Source organism: Oenanthe melanoleuca, chromosome 3, assembly GCF_029582105.1.
Source record: "Oenanthe melanoleuca isolate GR-GAL-2019-014 chromosome 3, OMel1.0, whole genome shotgun sequence".
Taxonomy (NCBI): Eukaryota; Metazoa; Chordata; class Aves; order Passeriformes; family Muscicapidae; genus Oenanthe; species Oenanthe melanoleuca.
This window is the reverse complement of record NC_079336.1, coordinates 88933756-88953321: the sequence shown is the minus strand read 5'-3', so window position 1 is coordinate 88953321 and position 19566 is coordinate 88933756. Positions and strand designations below refer to the sequence as shown.

At 38.1% G+C, this 19566-nt stretch overlaps 1 protein-coding gene across 1 annotated transcript in view; it reads left to right on the top strand.

Moving 5' to 3' along the window:
- LOC130251579 (spermatogenesis-associated protein 7 homolog) overlaps positions 1 to 19566 on the top strand; it is a 47702-nt gene that overhangs the window by 2909 nt on the left and 25227 nt on the right. Inside the window, exons 2-4 of the mRNA XM_056488307.1 lie at positions 8565 to 8639; positions 12466 to 12558; positions 15457 to 15504. The gene's annotated coding sequence lies outside the window, so the exon portion shown is untranslated. The remainder of the gene's footprint in view (positions 1 to 8564; positions 8640 to 12465; positions 12559 to 15456; positions 15505 to 19566) is intronic.

The following is a 19566-nucleotide window of genomic DNA, read 5'->3' as shown; positions in this document are numbered from 1 at the left end:
AATACTATAATACTAAACAGCATGAAGATTTAAAAGGATGAAATTATTTTTGTATGGAAATCCTGACAAAATAAATGATAGACTTATTTACGTAGTTCATTCATGCAATAGTGTGGTTTCAGAAATTGTTCTGAACACTGGTTTTATATTACAGTGCTTTATGCTTGACAAAAAGGGGGGAAATTCAGCAATTCTTCACTGTACAGAACAGAAGTTGGCTTCAAAATTTCTTGCTTTGTCAGGCAATAATATTCTAATGTCATGTCATGTAAAAAAAGTTAAAGCATGTGCATGAGCGGTGGAAATACAGTCAGGTAATGGAAAAAAAATCTAAAACTCAAGGGAGAAGAGATAGCAATTACCAGCTGCTCTAGTTAAATATTCCTTTCTGCGCTCTTTTCAATCTTTTTATTTAACTTCTTTTTTTAAGGTACATTCTTAATTCTAAATTAATGTAGATCACACATGTTCTGCCATACGTTGGCATGTAAACTAGGATAAAATCAACAGAATAAGTCACGTGAAGGCCTGCTAATTTAGAGTGAATTTGCTCTATTCTGTGGTGGTTTGGGGTTTTTTCCTACTGGGCACTATTTGCAGTTTCAGCCTTTATAGGCAGGAGGAGATCAAATAGTAAATAAAACATACAAGACTCGTAGAGTTGGGGTTCCTCCTGTTTGTAGGTCAGGGGCCCTGATGCAGCCTGTGGCTTTACATTGCTTAAAACAATGGAGAAGAGTTATCAGCCAAGCTATAATGACAGAAGAAACTGAGTCTGAATAGTTTTCTCTCATTTATAACTTCCATTGTAAATTATATTGTTTATAGGAAGGCTGTAAAGTGGCAAAACACTTTACCACTGTGGCCCTGCATCTGACTAGAAGTGCGTTTGGTCAGATATGTCTCCAGTACTGGCCATAAGTAGATGTCTGGGAAAATCTAAGGACAGGAGAAGAGCACAATACTTCCCCTTTTTCCTTTCTCAGCCCTTTGGGGGAAAATGGCCTGCAATCTTAGGCTGACCAGTGTGGTGGACACATAAACCTCAGGGTTTTCCAGCAGCACCCATCTCATGTTTCAGTGCTTATTTGTACTTAAATTGTTTCTCGTGACTTACTGGCTGTGCCAGGCTAGTGCTTAAACGTGGCAGATCAAGACTTAATTTTTGAGGCATGTCTGCACAGAGTGAAGGACAACTATTGCCCTGAAAAACTTTAAATCTCTGGTTTAACTAGACAAAACAGATTGGAAGGGGGAAAGGCACACATTGTGGTCTTTGATTCTCTAAGTTAGGCACTAATTATAAACATATTCCTAAAATCTGACAGATAGTACATTGCTGTACAGTCACTACAGCAGAACCTTTCACAGCAATTTGAAGCTCAAGAAAATTTCCATTGCCACAGCACTCGACCTCCTTCTTGGGGAATAGAGAGAAAATGTTTGCATGCTCTGGGGGAGAGCAGAGCATGCTGATGGAGCAAGCTGCACATCCTTGGCTGGATGCTGCCACAAACCTCCCAGGCAGTAGAGAAAGGGATTCTCCAAGGTGTAGAGCACCTCCAGGGTGAGTCTTGGGCATTGATAGAAGGGAGAGACTGTATTGTACCCATCCTGTTAAAGAGTCAGTGTTCTCTCTGATAAGAAGAAAAACAGATTTTCTGAACAAACGGGAGGAGATGGGGGTAGATGGGATTTCAGGGCTTGAATTTTCAAAGGAGTTTAAAATAACTGAAGTAAAGTGCCAGCTGCAAGCTCATATCCATCAGCAGAGACAGAATAAATTTATTTATATCTTGATTTTACCTGCCCAGGAAGGGGCCATTTTTCTTGTTGATAAATGTGAAGTGTTTCACTTACAGCTTGCTTATTTTAGAAACCCAGAAATGTGTTCCTGCCTTTATTAAAATAAGTACTTGACTGTGTTGCCCACTGAAATCCATGAGCTTCCACAGCATGGCTGTGTACTTGAGAGGTAGCTCAGTTAGTTTCTTGGGCAATCATGTAATTTGTGCTTCATCAACTACAGTTTATATATTAATGAATAGGCTCCTTGCTGTCAAGTTCTTTCATTTGGATGCTGTGTAAATGATAACAATTTGCAGATGAGCTCTGGCCAATGAGAAGCCCAATAGGAGTCATTCTTTATCCTGCAGGGCAAGAGTAAGGGCTAATCAGTGCTTGAGCAGCCCACAGATGTTTAATTGGGATAAAAGGACTGATACAATTAAGGTGCTCTTTCTATTTATTTCAGAATCTTGAAAGTGTTACTAGGAAATTATGTATCTGTCTTAGATGAGAAGAAATAATTGATCTGTATGCAGAAATTACATGCAGGGGTGAAAATGTCTGAGCACTTATAAAAAGAAAGACATCCTCCTAATACACATCACCAGTTATGCCATGTTCTGTTTTGCTAATGACAAGAGATAGAGAACAAAGAGCAGAGTCTTAATTTTTCCACATGCTTTTATGGTTTTCTTATTATTTGTCTCCTGTTCTTATTTTTCTGCCTGTATAGACACCCAAACTGTATCACCTCCCTTACACATCAAAGAAATTTGATGAAGGACTGCCTTGATCTTTTTGCTTTCATCCATCTCTCCTTGCTTCTCCATGTTTTCGCTGTAGGTACAGGTGGATACCACCCAGTGACAGCAAAGGCATTTGAGCAGGAGTGTCTTTGCTCTGCTGAGGGCCCTTGCAGCTGACAGGCACACTGCTAAAACTGGATCCCATGATCAGTGGGAGGAAGGCCTGGGTTTGGGTTCATCTGTATCTTCACAGGGGCTTGCTAGGGTATCACTTATGTAACTGTAACAGTTGCTTAATTTGCCTCCAGCCCTTAACAGTTAATCACATGGCTTATGATATCAGATAAATAAATACCACAAAATACAGTTATCATCCTGTTCATCCCATACAAGTATGAGAAGCTTTAGTAGAGGCAGTTGAGTAACAGAACTGTTCCACAGGAAGTTCCAAAACTAAGGAAAAGAAATGGTGCCTTAATAGAATAAATGTTAGAACCCCTCTGTTTGTGCCTTTACATTCTTTTTTATTTTTTAATTGGCTGAATCTGGAGGGTCTGTCTTGATTCCTGGATTCCAGGGCTTGCAGATCTTCACATTCTTTTAGCAATTTGTACCAGACTGAGTCCCAAGATACCCAGGGGAGGGTCTCCCAGGGCTTCAAGAATCAGAGATTTGGCATAAGCTGAGTTCCCAAAGGTCTCAGGTTTCATGCTGCTCAGCAGGAAGGCCAAATGTAGTTTTGGGGTTCACAAGAGAGAGGATGGTCCTGCTACTTCCACAAAGCTGGTGGGCCTAGAAACAGCAAGTGTTGGACTGGCTGCAGCCCTAACAGAGGGGAGACCATATGGTGTGACTGAGCCTTGGGAGCCTCTGCTCTCCTGCAGCTGGCAGCATTCCTTAGTTATGAATTCAGAGAAACCTTGTGCTTTCTCTGCAAAATATTTCTGCTTTGACAAACCAACAAACAATGCCCAAAAAATCCTATTTTTCTGGAAATCTTTGGACCAGCTTTAAAGTCCTGCCCAAGCAATAGTCAATCTGGGTTTATTTTAATGTTCTGGATTAAGTTTGTAAATGCTGCTTCCATAGCTGATGCCTGACAAGGAACCTGACAAGGTTCAGGATTCTGCAGGTATTGAGACATGGACCCAGAGTAATTCCAGTCCACTAGGAAATTAATGTGGATTTTAGGATGCTGAAAAATAATGCATGTCTATTATTTGGGTCTGAATGCCAAATGCATATCTTAGACTTGTATCTCTGCATTCCTGTGCATAAAGGTCCACTCCTTTTTACCCTAGTTTACTCTATTTCCCCTAAGCTCCTATTTCAAGCATAAATGCCATTGCTTAATAGGTATGATAAAATCTGTTCCTGTTTCAGAAATATTCTAAACTTTCCACATTCTCATCAGTGGGAATGGCCTCAGGTACTCCCAAATCTCTATCCAATGTAGTATGTGGAGATGAATCTGAAAATACAACTATGTGAAAGAGGATATTCTGTCAATAGAGAATAATAGCACAGGAGACTAGACTGGAACCTTCTTATAAACTGCACTTGTCACTAACTTTTGTACTGAGAGCCAAATTTTTCAACACACAGAGCCCTCAAATCCGGGAGCTGATGCTGCTCAGCAGCTTACTGGAGACAAGTACAAAGCTTCAGAACCAAATCCCTATTTTTGGAGAATGATCCTCTCACAGCAGCAAATGCTTAGCTGCATGTAAGAATCTATTTTGTTATAGATAATTTAAAATATTCACAAAGAGTTGGTTTTGTTTTCTGTGAATACCAATAGCAAGGTCATTTCCTATCTGTGCATTGTAATTATTGAAAATGTGAAAAAAAGCATCTCCATTTCCTCTAACTTCCATTCAGGACTTTTACCATCACCTTTTTAGCTGTGTTGTGGTTTATATTCAATAAGTACGACTGCTATAAAATACAAACCAACAGATAGAGCATTTTAGCATCTATCTCTCTGTTATAAAAAAGACCTGATTTTTTCTCACATGTAATTTACAGTCTGTGTCTCCTGTTGAAAGAACTGTGCATAGATGTAAAATAACAAAGCATAACACTAACCAATTGAACTGATTTATTATAATCCAGTAAAATTAAAGCAGCTGGGGACAAATGAAATTTACTGCTGCAGTGTTTCTGTAGGGAAACAGATTCAGGTGTTACAGAAATGCAGGAAACACAAAGAAATTGGAGACTCTGTTGACAACAAAACAAATCATTAAATAGAAATGAGTCCTTGCTATGTCTGGGTCTTGTTCCCTCACCTAATGGCTGCAAAGATCAGGGCTTAATTTACAGTTGTGTAGGTAAGTATTGAGTGTGTGGTATAGATCCCCTACTGTGTCTTACACAGATTTAACAGAGCTGGTCATAAATCATGATGGATTAAAAAATTCCTCTATTCTAAAATTATGCCAAAACACAACAGTTTCTGCTGCTGAACTTGAGTTAAAGCAGAGGTGAGGCAGAAACTTTGCTCTATCTCAGTCTGCTATGGCTCAAATTAAAAACTTCACAAAAATGAACACCGTATTTTCAAATGCTGCTTGTTTCAATTCTAAGAAAAGTCAGAAATAATAGCAGCTAAATTGGTGCTGAACTATTTTGAAAGTAGTGCTAAGGCCTGGCTTTTCAAAGCCTGTGTGTAAAGCCCACAGGACTTTATCTTGTAAGGAACATTGACAAATGTCTGCTTCTAAGAGAAAGAACTTTTCACATTCAGAAACTCTGCCAGACACTTCCCTTGTTACACTATCAGACACTTTGCTCTGGAAAAGGGTGTTCATCCCTGAAGACCTGATCTTGCAGTTAACTGGAGGATGTTGCCAGTGGCATCACCTTGCCTACGCTCTGCCTCCATGCGTGATGCTGATCACCCCAAAGGGTCTTCAGAACCTGAACTATCATCTGACTAGTTTTCAAAATACTTCTTGCCAAAATAATTTACTTTTCTTCTGGCTTTCTATGGGGAAACACACCATTCCTGGGAGATTGTAGGGTTCCCTAAGTCAAACATGGCTGCAGATAAAAATCTATGCAGTCTTTCTTCTTATTAGAATGAAAATTCTGCATATTCCAACAAAGTTAAAAGTAGATGTCCTGAGGTTTATTCACAGGTCTGATACTGAGAAAATCAAGTTGCATTTTTTTTTGCCATTACATTTGTTCATCTTTACAATGAACAAAGCCAACTTTTTCAGTCTCTACAACAAAGACAATGCCTTTTCTTCCCCCTAACTACTCTTTATCTGGTTTGCAAACTTCAGTTATAAACTTCTTGGGTCTGCTAATGAGTGCCTGACTGTTTGTACAGGGCCTGGGACAGTAAACTGATTGAGACTTCAGGAAGTCACCAGAGTTCAAACAACAGCAGCAACATTCTGGCATGAGTCAACTGCTGAAAATGCTCCTGTAAGGGACTGGTTAATTAAAGATGTGCCATTACTGTGACTTTGTTCCATCACAGCAACTGTTTGTTGCCAGCATCATGGGTTCCACATAGCAAGCACTTATTAAATCAAACGTGCTTTTGCCAAAGAGTTACAATTTTTGATACACACTTCTTCCATTTTATCTGTCCTCACTCACAGCAGTTTCCCACTGATGTTTTTCTACTTCAAATAATCGTAGAGTAATTGAGCTGAAATGGTAGGATTGGACACAGGAAGATAAAGAATTACTCTGTCCTAAAGTTGATTGTGGTTAAGACCTCTTTTCAATATAATATTCTTCTACTTTTCATGCCTTTCAAAGATGTTTGACATTAACAAGAAAGCCAAAAGAAGCAAAGAAAAAGCCAGAGATAATTTCTATTTCAAAACAAAAAATCAAAATTATTATTAGTAATATATGAGATGTAGCTAGACTAATTTGTTTTTAGATCTTTAGCCAGTATATATGAAACTATGATTAAGTTCCACTATTTTCCAAAACATTACTAAAAATGCTTAAGGAATACAACTAAATAAATAGCATTTAAAAAATAACCAAATATTTTGATGTGTTACCTTGGATTTGAGAGCAGTAACTTCCTTTGCCCATATCCTGTTGTGACTACAGAAGGATGTTTTCAAAAGACAAAAAAAAAAAAAGATGACCTTTTGATGATTTTATTAACTTAGGGACCCATGACAATTAGAAATATGAGCACATAGGAAAAATAATAAAGTTTACTCTGCTTCCATTTATTTCATAGCATTTTTATTCTATGTCTAAGTGGCAGAGAATCTGATAAAAAAAATAGAACAGCACTGTTCATAACCTTTCCAGCCTTTGTTTTCTCAGAACACTGCCTAATGCTCTCTGTTACCTGCATCCTTTTATCTTTAAGAAGGCCATTCTAGACAGGTGATTTTGTTAGAAACTAAGCTCCCAGTGTGAGGGCTGAATTTCAGACCTAGAGTGCACTCTCTGAAAGAAACAGCCTCTTTTTCAGGTGTCATCAAATGAAGATCTAAAACCTGACTAAAGTCTCTTGCCCTTAGATTTTGCTTAAAGATGTAAACATATGGTTTGTGAACTTGCAGCAATGCCTTTGAAACCAAAAGTTATTCTGCAGTATGTGTATGAGGACAAAAAAAAAGGTTTCATAGTTAAAGGGACAGACACTCCTGGTTCCTCCCCCAAATTACCATGTTGCCTTGAAACCAAAGAAAGAATTGTATTGATTTTTCCAGTTCTGATGACACTTGGTATGTCCTTTGACATTCAGGATCATCTCTAAGGAGATATTTCCTTTACAACTGTCAAATCAAATCAGGCAAATCCAAGTTCACAATTAAGCAACTTCAGCTGCCAGACAACCCTTTGGAGTATAAAGCTACTGAGCACTAGGTTCCTGTATGCCAGTTGACTTATCTGCCTAAGAAGCATGGAATTTTATGTGTGGGTTTAAAGTGATAAGATTTATCTGGTGGAGAAGATTATGTATGCACATTGCAGTGCTACTGGCTTGCTTCACATTAACAGGGAGTAGGTTTAAGATGAATCAAAATCAGTCTTTAAACTGAAGACAGCCTATTTAAATTACAGTTAAAATTATTGCTGGAACTTTTGCATAAAGACAAATAGTTTCACTAAGATGAAAGTAAGTTAAAAATGAGGGCTGAAGTTTGCCTCCATGATCAGACTTTCAAATTAAGATTCCAACTTTTCCTTGGTTTTAGTGGGAGTTAGGAACATGATTGGGTTGAAAACTGTACCACTTGATAGGTAGGGACTGCAATCTTCTGGATTTCCTATGAGTCTGTGTCAGTCTGACTCCTGTGAACTTATGTGGCTTTGGAAATTGAGACTTGGCCCTTCCAGCTGTTAAATTTTACCTGTTAGCTGTAAAATTTACCCTGTTACTTGTCTGAGATAAATCAATCTGTCAGCAGTACAACATTTCTTCATGAAATAGGTGGAATTCTGTGTAGTGGAATTTGTCTTCTTGCAACCTGCCCTTAATTCAAAATGAGCTGGGCTTGTTAACTTTCTTTGCTGTGTTGGGCCTGGCTTTTCTAGGTCTGGCTTTTGTGAGGTGAGCCTATACTCTTTTGTGGAGCATCTTCAGAAAATCTTCAATGCTGTGCTTTTTTTCCCCACTGCTTCCCTTGGGCACATGCAGCACAGTAACAGACAGAGCTGATCCTTCTTTTGCCTCGAAAATGTTTAGCAGAGATGATCTTTCAGATTGCAAAATATGTGACCTTTGCACAATGCCATGGCTCATTTTTGTGGCCTGTAGAAAATTGCCCTGCTAATGCTGTTGTAACAGAATTTTCTCTCAAAGTATCTGGTCTAAAGGGTCCTATTAACTGTGAGATTAAACCAAACAGAAGAAATCTGGCAGGGAAAGTAAATTCTAAAGTTCCAGCCTTTCCATACCTGTATCAATTTTAATGTGTCTTTCTGTCCAGGAGACAATTCTTCAATATTTCCCATAAGGACCTGCAGACAGGTAATAATAACTCTTAATGTTTTCATTAATGCATAACCAGTATATTTTCCTTCCCTGCCAAGGGTCCCAGCTAACCATGGTGCCTACATACTCCTTGATGGGACCTTTCAGAGGACACATGAGTCTCAAAAGTAGCAGTAAGTATTCACACTATTACTTGAAAAGTGACTAAGTGCTCCAGTTCTGGAATAACAGCTTAAATATTATGACATGACTAAAAATATTTTATTATTGAAACAATGTAAAGTAGATTAAGTCCTTCTATATCTCACTGTCTCAATTTAGACAAACAGCATTCCTGTTCAGGATCTTTGCCAAGCACCTGTGGAAGAGCTGCTGGAAAGCTGTTCTGCCCTAAACTTCCCTTTTCAGAAATGCTGTTCAACTGTACCTTCTCCAAGCCCATATTCCCACTTGTAGGAATTAGCAGTTTAGCAGTGGTATAAACTCTTATCAGTATAGCAGCTCTGCAACTATATTAGACTTTAAAGAATAAAATAATTGACCTGTTACAGAGAACAGACTTTTACCCCAGTAAGAGACAAAAAGAGTGGCTTTGAATCAGCAGTCTGGTGAGAGGCAAAATCACCTCCTGTGGTTTTCAAAAACATATTTTTGGTTTTAAGCTGCATGGAACAGACATGTTTTATCACTGTCATTGTGTATCAGTCAAGTTTTAATACTGCTACAACTGGATTAATGTATGACATTTTACCTCTAGACATGATATATTCTCCAGATATGATGTGCAGAGGTAATCTCTTGCAATTCAATCAGTGGAAACTAGGCAAATTAGTCATCACACAAGTACACATTCAGGACTACAATAAATTGCTAGGAAAGTCATCATAAAGTTGGAAATAAAAAGGAGTCACTGTGAGAGGGTTGTCTCTGTTCTTCATTATTTGTTCTTGGGTCCTGGTTTCCTGGAGATCTTTCCTCATGTGTAGAAACAAGATGCAAATGTATTGGAAGTACAATAGTCCTCAGAGTTTGGAAAGGTTTTCAAAAGCAGGCAACTTTCTGTAGATAGATCTGCACTCATATATAGAAAATGTTGAAACTCTGAAACGTTGAAAACTTGGATCAAGCAATTTGCTGAATGTTGCAGCAAATGAGATCTGTGTAAGGCAGCAGAAAATACAGAAACTTGGATTCTGTTCAGAAATGGGCTTAAGAGCATTGCCTGTCTTTGCAGCACACAAAAGGGCTGTTTCAATTTGACTTGACGTGTGTTTGCACCATCAACAGAGCCTCTTAACAGGACTACTTAAAATTCCCAGTAGATTTCTATTTCCCATTTCCTTCAGTTTGATGTTGTTCAAAGAAAACATAAGAAAAATTGTTTGAAAGTGTAAACTTCCAGAGATCTCAAATAAGATGTCCCTCTGTAATGGTGGGAAATACTTAGCTGGACACCCCCTAAGTCTCCCCTTTTCATTGTTTTTGCCCTTAAAGCCTTTTCTTTGAGAAAGGGATGTGCTTTTTCTTGTCCTCTGTTCAGAGAGATTGAGACACGAAAACACAGAATAACTTGCCAAAGTTCAACAGAAAGTCTCTGGCTAAGAAAGGAATTTGCTTTATTTCTCTTTCCTTACATAGGAATAACCACAATGTTGCTTATTGCACAATGTCAGTAATTTTCTGGATGCAGCATAGAGTTAGATTTTTTGAAAGACAAAAATTAGATTAAACTACTAGTGCCTTGTATATCTTTAGCATTTCAAATTTGGGGCAGTTATTCATTTTGAGAAGAACGTTCTTTTTATAAATGGATTTTCCCTCCCTTTTTAATATTTGGATGTTTTTTAGATTATCACTTCATTCTTCTGCCATGCTTTTTCACTGCATATATTGAAATCAGCTTGTCACTGCCAGTCAGGGAAAGATTTGGGTAATTTACCCAAAAATAATTTTTTTCTTTCCTTTAGCAACAAGAGCCTATAGCTGCTGTGATTTAGGGCATTGCCATTGCTTGAACTCAGGAGAACAACCCCACTTTAAACCAGCTAGGGATAGTGCTGGATGTTACTGAAGAGCTTGTTCCTGTTGTTTTTGCCAGCAGGAGGTTACAGCACAATTGGCAAAATTAATGAAAAAAAATTGTTTTTAGAAGTTTTGGAGTGAACAACTACATGTCTCAAGCACATAAGAAAAAAATAATACTGATACTTGAAATACTGATACTTGAAATCAGAATACTGATTCTTGAAATAGAATCGTACTGATTTTAACTATTTTATTTCTTCATTATGGCATTGACATCCATGAGGGGTTTCCCTAAATAAAATTGGACATGTAAAGGCTCATGATTGTCAGCTTTGTATTTGTCTGCTTCAGTACCAGATTCCATAGTGGTACCCGTACTATTTATGCAGTTTAATTGAGACAAGAGATAAATGCAGTTTGCTCAGAATGCTGCACCAAGTTCTCCATTCTTCACAGCAAACGTGGCATCACCATTTCTGCTGATGTCTCTGCACCTGCTTGTGAGCTGGTGGAAGCACTCTGGCTGTGCCTGTGTGTTCCATGCACAATCAGAATGGGTGGCCCTGGAGCTGAACAGCCTCATTCTTCAGCTGGTCATGTTGGGATGTGCTGCTGCTCCCGGACCAGCTGTTGGCATCAAGTCTTCATGTCAGTGCCCTTCTGGCAGACTTAGAGTCACTTGCAGGAATACATCAGGGAATAATGCTAAGTGAGGTAACAAATCCAGCATCAGGTGTTCTGTCCTGCTCTTTCTTATGGTGCTTGTTCAAAAGATGACAGCATAAATTGAATGTATTCAAGCTCCTTGGCAGTTAAAAGCAGTTTGTATCACTAGCTCACTTTGGTAGGCAAGAGATAAGAAAAAGCAACATAGGATGCAGCCAAACTGAGATTAGAAGGATTGATTCCCAGACTCTCAACTCGAGGTCTCCTATTCTTTCAAAACACAATAAAAGCTATGAAACAAAGTTATTAGCTTAAATTGTACATTGGAGACATGAACAATGAAAGAATCATTTATTTTGAGGGCTCAGAAAACCAAATCTGGATAGAGTTGGATGGGCTGATTATCTTAGTGTAAGGGTCATTCTGGGTCTTTGGATGGAATATCAGCTACATTAGATTTCTGATCTCCAGTTTTCTGTTGATTTTTTGATACTATGTGCTAGTAGCTTTCCATCTACAAATTCTGTCTGTTAGGAAATTAGAGAGTTTTGAGAAAGAAACAATATTTTTGTTTGGAAGCAGCTTGAAAGAAAATTATCTATCTTAGCCACACTGACCGGTTAAAAATTAAAAGAAGTAAATGCTTATCTGCTTCTTGGCTTCTTTTTCTGGGTTAATGAACTTAGGTCAGACACAGAGACAAATTTTTCTGAATCTGGTGAATTAGAGATTCAGTGGGATGTCATGGTCAGTGTAACACAATTCAGTTCCATGGTCTGGTGCCTCTTTTGGCCCTGCTTCTGTCTTTTTCTGTATCCAGTCTGCTTACCTAACTCGACTGCTCAGCTTAGGTCTGGTGTCACCAAGAGGTGAGATATTAACATCCATTTTTCAGTACTTTGTAATATTATCTAATAAAACTATTAGCATTAATAATAGTATTAACACTCTTTACTGTTACTCAATACTCTCTTGTATTAAATCTTTCAGAAGGCAAATGCTTTTTATTCTATCAGATATTAAACAGTGAGATCCTCTCTTATTCTCCAGAGTTCAACAATATCAAAGGCTCATACATTAGTTATTGCAAGCTATAATTCTCAGGTACTCAGAAACATGAAAACTGGGAATAATCTGGCACTTACATGTTGCATTCTGTGCTATTCTTAATTTTTAAAATAAAAGAACAAATACTGACTTGATGTTATTGCAAGCAGGAGATGCTAAATATTTCAGTATTTTCAGAACTATTATTACCTGAGACTTTGCTTGTCCCACTGCATAAACTCAGTTTTCTCCCTCTCACAGCTTTTTCTCCTGGTGCTTCCTGCAAACTCTCCAATCAGTACATAATTCAAGACCACATGGCTGTTCACTCCAAGAAACTGATGTCTGCCAAAGGTGTGTACAGTCTTATGACAATATCTATGTAGGTAAAAGGTGAAATCAGAGTCAAGGACATGTTGGTTGCCCTATTTTTGGCTGGGTGCTCAATTTCTTCCCCTTTCTTTCCTCCCTCTCTCTGTCACTAACTCAACAGGAGTAGGAGGCATAAAATGATGTGCCCTAAGAGATATGTAGAACACTCAATTGCAACTGCAACCTTGTCTTGGGAGAAGGTTGGGAGAATTCCGACTGCTGAAAGCTGTAAAGTCTATGGAGAGAAACTGTTCCACGAAGTGACAAGTGCATGTTAGGAAGAGGAATATTATCTAAGTCCCCTGTATTATTTTCTCACAGTTTCTGTTTAGGTGGATATGGCAGTAGACTAACAGGAGAGGTAAAATGAGAACTAGGGCAGGCGTTTGTTTAATTGGGAGAAAACACTGAAGAGTAACAGTGGGGTTGCAGCATTTGATGTTTAGAAAGTTGCAGTATCAGTCCTAAGTAACCTGGAGGGAAGTTCCACTAAACCACACTTAGTCACCTTCCTGAGGGCTCTTCAAATGCTCTCCCTCCTGCAAATAGCCACAAATGACTAGAAAGAAAATTCAGAATTTAAAAAAATTGTCCCTTGTCAATTGTCTGGAGCTGTGTGAATGTCCAGGTGCTTCAGGTGCAGATGAAACAGGTGGAGTTGAATGGCCCTAGCTGTAATTAGGCTCCTAAAAGACTTCCAGCCCTTGGGCTCCAAAGCCTTTCTGACCAAAAAATTCACTGATCACATGCAGTGAGCTTTATGATAACACAGAACTGTTGAACAATAGATGAGATTGCTGCTGTGGTGTTTGTTTTTTGTTTTTTTTTTGCCAGGAGACCAATCCTTTTTGTCAATTTGCAGTGCCAAATGCTTTATCTTAAACCACCTTGCTCAAATACAGTGCATCTTTTCATTGTGGTGTGGGAATCACTCTTTGAAGGTTACATGACCTCCACCATGCTACAGTTCATGACCATCCCGTTCATATTAGGAGCTGGAAGCTGGATTGCTGCTGTGCACTTCTGTACTCAAGTGACTTTTGCTTTTTCATGGCTAATGTCACAGAAACAGTGAACTCTAGGAACTGTAGAATTCACATCCCAGAATTTTACTTATAAATATACAGAAACATCAGGACTGATTAAGAGCAGCAAACACTGCCATATATAATTGAAATTTTATTCGAAACTGGTAAAGTCTAAATGAGGGAGTGAAGGTCAAAAAATAAAAGGGAAGTAACAGAGGTGTTTTGCAGTCTTTTTGTCAATTACATTCTAACAGCTCAGAAGAACTACACAAAAGATATTCTTAGTATAAAATGAGCCAAGTGCTTTGTTCCCAAGAAGGTTTCAATTCTTTTTTCAAATGTCAGTCCTGGTCCTCTGCAGCAGAATTCAGTCGATCTGGAAAGAGCTTCTCACAGGAGGTGCTAATCGAAATTTCCAGTGGCTAAAATTTCTAATTCTTAGGTGTTTCATGATCTGAATTTACAATTCTCAAAGGTGAGATTTGGAACCTTTAATCTTAAAACACTTACTTTACTTATTATAGTGCTTCATCATTCACACAGGTTTTCCTTGTAGAGCTGACTTTTGCATACATATCAAAAACTGCAATATTGCAAGGATATCAAGGTTCTCTTCTGTACATACCTGCTGCTGTGAAATCCTGATTTGCCACCTGTTCTGTACAGCTTTACAAGAGATTGCAGAATTTTGTGCCTCTGAAAATCTGGTCAGGATATAAAGACCTTCTCCAGCATCCTTCCAAATATTCTCCAATCTTTTCAAAATGCATCTGCTTTTTGAGCTACAACTTGTTTGGCCTCACTCCAGACAGTGGCCAGCCCTGCATGTCCAAATCTTCGGAGCACTGGTACAATCTACAATTTGCTTTGACATTTGGCAGCAATCACAGAAGTAAAAGATGGAAATGAAGTCAGTGTCCTTCAAATGCAACAGGAATATTGAGCTTCTAGGTGATTGCTTTTCCCTCTGCAGTCAAAAATACTATTTCCTCATGTACCTCAGTTATATCCAGGGATATGCAATCTGACATAGAGCTCCATTACCATACAGGAGATGTATGGACACAGGACTTAATGAAGGCTGAGGAATGCTTGATTCCTTGAAGCTTACTCCATTTAATCTTTTACAATGAAAACCAAATGACCAAATAACAGAAAATGTGGTGTGCAAAACTGTCTGTAATTGCTTAATGAAATAGCTCCTTCTGCTAGGAAGATGATGAGAAACTGATGACCGTGAGCCTCGGGACATCTTGAATCACATCTTGGAGCATCAGTTGGAAATTTCCCCTCTCTGATATCAGATGCATACTCATCCATGAAATATAAACTTTCTGGGTAGTAGTGAATGCCAATATGAAATTAGTACAGCTTTTCTTAAGTTATAAATTAAAATGAAGGTTAATAAATGTAGCTGTACTGGCTCTAATTTTATACCCAAGTAGACATGGATGTAAGCCACAAAAATCAGATCCAGATTTGATACTGAAGCAGTAACAGGACTATTGAGGCACTTATCTTATGCTTTTCTGCATATAGAGACAAGGGGTCAAAACATCAAGTAGTATCATTGCAGTTTTAATTGGTCTAACCCAACTAACCTATGACAGATTTTGAGAACTGGTCAAGGACAAAGATAATAGAAGAAAGTGGTGATCATCAGTAGGGAAAAATTAGGATTTGGTGGTCAGTAGATCTGCATTATTAATAATGTTAATATTGTGGAGTCTGGTACTATATTCCCCTGGGGAATTCAACACCTCAGGATTATCAGTTTCATCTCTACCCATTTTGCTATGATTATTTGTGATGTTAGTGTTTCATTGGACTGAATCTACTTTTGTTAATACAGCTGCTGTTGATTCATCTGCACCAAAGAGTTTGCATACCAGCGTTAAATGTGAGTAGTTGTATTTCGGTTTGTTTTGAAAATAGGTCTCCCTCCATTTGTTTGGTTTGGAAACACTTGTCTTCTTTTATGATAAAGGTGTTCTGAAAAGGCAAATACATGCTGAAAATATGCATTGTCAGGGTTAAGATAATAGTATGTGGCATCTAATTTAGTGTCTAACTTAATTGTATCCAGCACTTGGTTCGTGTTTGCACAGATACAACCTGCAGTGTGGGATTTGCTGAAACTACTGCAAGCGAGGCTGATGGAGGCATAAATTGCGTTAGTTTTCCAGTCTAAGTGCACACCACTGGCCCTTTGAATTCCTTGCTGTTTCACGCTGTACTTTTTATTCCCCTAACTGCTCCGTGTGTCTCGGGCCATCGGGCACACTGCTGAGACAGGTTTTGAGTAACAAATGGGGTTTGGTGAGAGACCATTGCACTGAGCCTTAACGCCACCTCTTGGCTAAACACTGCAGGACCAGTGTCACTGCAGAATGTCTCCTGCCCTTCCCTTTTTGGTAGGTAGACTGATGGAAAGGAACCCATTCACACCTTTCTATGGAAACAAATCCTTCACTTTTGAGTGTGTTTGGTTTCCCTCATTCACCGGGTTGGGAGGCATATTCCTCTTATTCTGTCTTTTCTGATAGTTACATACCAGGCAGCACACATGCTTCCTACACAGACACCTCCTGTTTTAAAATGAAATTCATGAAGCTGGGAAAATGGAAGTTCCTGTTTTTCCACAGTGGGAACCATGTATCTGAGATCTGCAGAGAGGGCTGCTGCTTTGAGAAGAGCATAATGCACATGGAAGCAAAGATAGCTCAGAGGCAATGGTGAGATGCAGTTGTTCCAGCAAGATACACACAAGTCAAGAAGGCAAACATAACCCTTGCCCACAAAGACAAAAAAGTATCCTATGAGATCCTCGTTAGACAGGAGCAAGAGAACAAGTTCAAATCAAATCAAAACTCCCTTGACTTTGTTTTTTAACTCTTCATGCTCAACAGTGTTTTCCTTTTTTTTCCAGAGCTGTCTTTTATATAATAATTTTAAGATGAGTATTTTGTTTTAATCACTTTAATAGTGATTAAATAGTGCTGTAATAATACAGAGAAATGCCATGGAAAGTTTTATGAGAACATTAGTTTGACAGAGAGGTGATCCTGATATAGAAATGTGTGAGGGGTAGAATCTCACCTCCTTGAGAATATCAAGAGGACACAGAGTTTGTTCAGCTGGGTTTGCCACAATAACAAGTGCTCCTAGAGGATGTATCAGGGGGAAACATTATCTGTGTTTCTTAAAATGCTTTCTTAGGAAGATAGTCATCTTACAGAGCTGAGCAGAACTGAACTGCTTTGTGCTGTTTCTGTTAATCTAGAAGCCCACACTGGGTACCCGGTGCCTGATGGTCATAGAAGCCATAATGTGATACTCCCAGTCAGGGGAAGTGAGGACCCAATACAATTTTTGTCAGTAGCCCACTGGCAAATGCAAATCCCCTTTGTAATTTAATATTTTTCTTCACTAAAAGATACTATATATGAGCTAAGTCCTTTTTCTGATAAGTTAGCTCGAGAAATGTCTGCCTTGGCAAAAGAAATTTTATCCCTCAAAGAATATATCTCAAAATTTAGAAGTCACCATGAAAATGTGCATCAAAACTTCTGTGTTCTGAAGTGTTAAGTAGGGCAGTAGCACAACAGAGGTACAGTTGCTGTTGTTGGGGTTGTGCAAATCATTAGAGCAGTATAAAATGACTTTGTGCCTACAAAAATAGGTTTCAGTTTATTATTTGCATAATCAAATATCATTTGCATAAACAAAATAAATTAAGTCTGTTCTGCCAGCCTACTAGAATAATGGAAGGACAAAACTAATTTTCTGCTTAGTACAAGATTACAGCATTTTTTTTCTTTTCATGTACAGTTTTCTCCCACAGCCATCTCCCACTATTACTTTTGCTAGTTACTAAATGTGGAATGCTTTTAAAGCCTTGACATATATTAGAACTTTGACAGGTACACATTCTGAAGCCATATATTTTCTTATCTATTCTCAATCCATACACTCAGTTAGATATAACCTTGTTTTCCAAATGTGTGAACTGTGTTGGATTTTTCCAAATGTGTGATCTGTGTTGGATACCACACGTTTCAGTGGTAGGCTGAAAAGAAAATTCAGGTCACTTGGTAGTGATGGAGACATACAAAAACCTGTAAAATTAGAGAGAAATACTCAAACAGCTACAAAGATTAGTTCTGAGAAGCCAGAAGAAAATGCAGAGTGCAACGCTTCATTTCATTTTAAGAAAAAATGCATAGCAGATAAAACATTGTAAAGAATTTGCTAATATTTCCTGTTTAAAAACTGCACCATTTCACAGGGCATCTGTAGTGGTGCTCTGCAGATTCAGAACTATACAGAAAAAATGTGAGATGTGCAGTGTATAGGACTTTCTCCTGAATTTCTTCAGGTATATTTTGGATTTTCAGTTCTAAGCTTTAGAAGGACAATGTTTAAATTTATTGCTTCATTAGGCTTTCTGCACTTCTAGATTTCATGAAGTTATTAATGTTGCAGTGGGTAAGATGCCATTGAATTAGCTGATTTTTTCACATATTTTTTTTTCTAACAACCTTTAAGTATGTTTTATAATGAATAGCAAGTGCCAACTTTCATCAATTTGTGAGAAGAAAGTAGAATAGAATAGAATAGAATAGAATAGAATAGAATAGAATAGAATAGAATAGAATAGAATAGAATAGAATAGAATAGAATAGAATAGAATAGAATAGAATAGAATAGAATAGAATAGAATAGAATATTCAGCTGGAAGGGACCTACAATGATCATCCAGTCCAATGATCATCCAGCCTGACCAATTCAGAGCTGCCCAAAAGTCAAAACCTGTTAATAAGAGATTGTTCAAATGCCTGTTAAACACTGATGAGCTTGAGTCATCAATCATATCTCTGGGAAGCCTGTTCCAGTGTTTGACCACCTTCTTGGGAAAGAAATCCTTCTTGATGTCCACTCTGAACCTCCTCTGGCAAAGTTTTGCATCATTCCCACAATTTGTATCACTGGATTAAATAATAGAGAAATAATGGTGAAATAATAGTTGTGTCTATGATGCCAAATTAACATTCAAAATGCTCTTGAAATTGCACAAACTTTTGTCATAAGTTAGGCAGAAACAGTTAAGATAAAACTTCCTGAGCAGTCACTTCTCTCCAACACAGGACTGACTTTGTTGTAGCTGTAGAACTGAATCACCAATGTTCTTATGCTAAAAATCACAGGCCATTTTTCGGCTTCCTTTAAAGAATGAAAAAACATGTGTCTGTCCCATGCCTTAAGAATAGGTATATTAGCTGGAGATGCAGCAGAGATCGGGGATATGAGAGATCCAGTTCATCATCACAAGTGTTCTTGTGGAGATAAAATTATACAGAGGTGTTTTAGGAGTCATGAGAACAGCACGATTTATGAAAGTCTTGTGAAAACAGGAATTCCTTGGCCATTCCAAGTGTCTATGTAGGAGGATGTTTACATTTCTTACTCTCAGCAGAAGGCACACATCCTAGAAAGAACCTCTAATGAGTATGGAAAGAGGATAAGGTGTGCTGCTGAAGTCACCGTGACAAGGTTTCAGAAGCATGTCAGGGATCAAAAAGAATTCATGTTCCAAGGGAAATATGAAAGTTCTGGGGCAAAAAAATGTTATGAGGCACTGTTTTTATCTGAACAAAGGAGAAAAGTCTGTGTAATTTTGTTTGAAATCAGTGCTTTATTTATTTATGCAGCACTGAGCCTTGAGACTTAGACTTAGCTGTGGCATCCAGAAGGTCCTTTAAATTTCTCAGTTATTAGGGATTAATAATTAACAACTAATATTAAGCAGCTGAATCACATTTTTGGACCTTGAAAGCATAAGACAGCTCTAGAAGTCTCTTCTAAGCATTATTTTCATGTTACAATGATTTTCTGCCCCCAGAATCAAAGAGCCAAAGTTTGAGTCAAATCTTCTGACGCTGATCAGTTCAGCAAATGGAGC